Consider the following 481-nt stretch of genomic DNA (forward strand, 5'->3'; position numbering starts at 1 on the left):
AACTCAGGTTTTACACGAAATTATCCGAGTTGATGTTTAGTGAACATACCTGTACACTATTTATACCGATAGAGTAATGGTTATAAAGACGGGCGGCGGGTGGCGGCAATGTCGGCTGCACCGCCATGAACGACGGGCGGGCCGACATTGTCACCACCCATGCTCCGCCATGAACGACGGGCGGTGGGTGGTGACAATGTCGGCTGCTCCGCCATGAACGACGGGCGGCGGGTGGTGACAATGTCGGCTGCACCGCCATGAACGACGGGGGTGACAATGTCGGCTGCTCCGCCATGAACGACGGGCGGCGGGTGGTGACAATGTCGGCTGCACCGCCATGAACGACGGGCGGCGGGTGGTGACAATGTCGGCTGCTCCCCCATGAACGACGGGCGGTGGGTGGTGACAATGTCGGCTGCTCCCCCATGAACGACGGGCGGTGGGTGGTGACAATGTCGGTTGCACCGCCATGAACGACGAG

The sequence above is a fragment of the Priapulus caudatus genome, unplaced genomic scaffold (assembly GCF_000485595.1).
Source record: "Priapulus caudatus unplaced genomic scaffold, Priapulus_caudatus-5.0.1 Scaffold1271, whole genome shotgun sequence".
Lineage (NCBI taxonomy): Eukaryota > Metazoa > Priapulida > Priapulimorpha > Priapulimorphida > Priapulidae > Priapulus > Priapulus caudatus.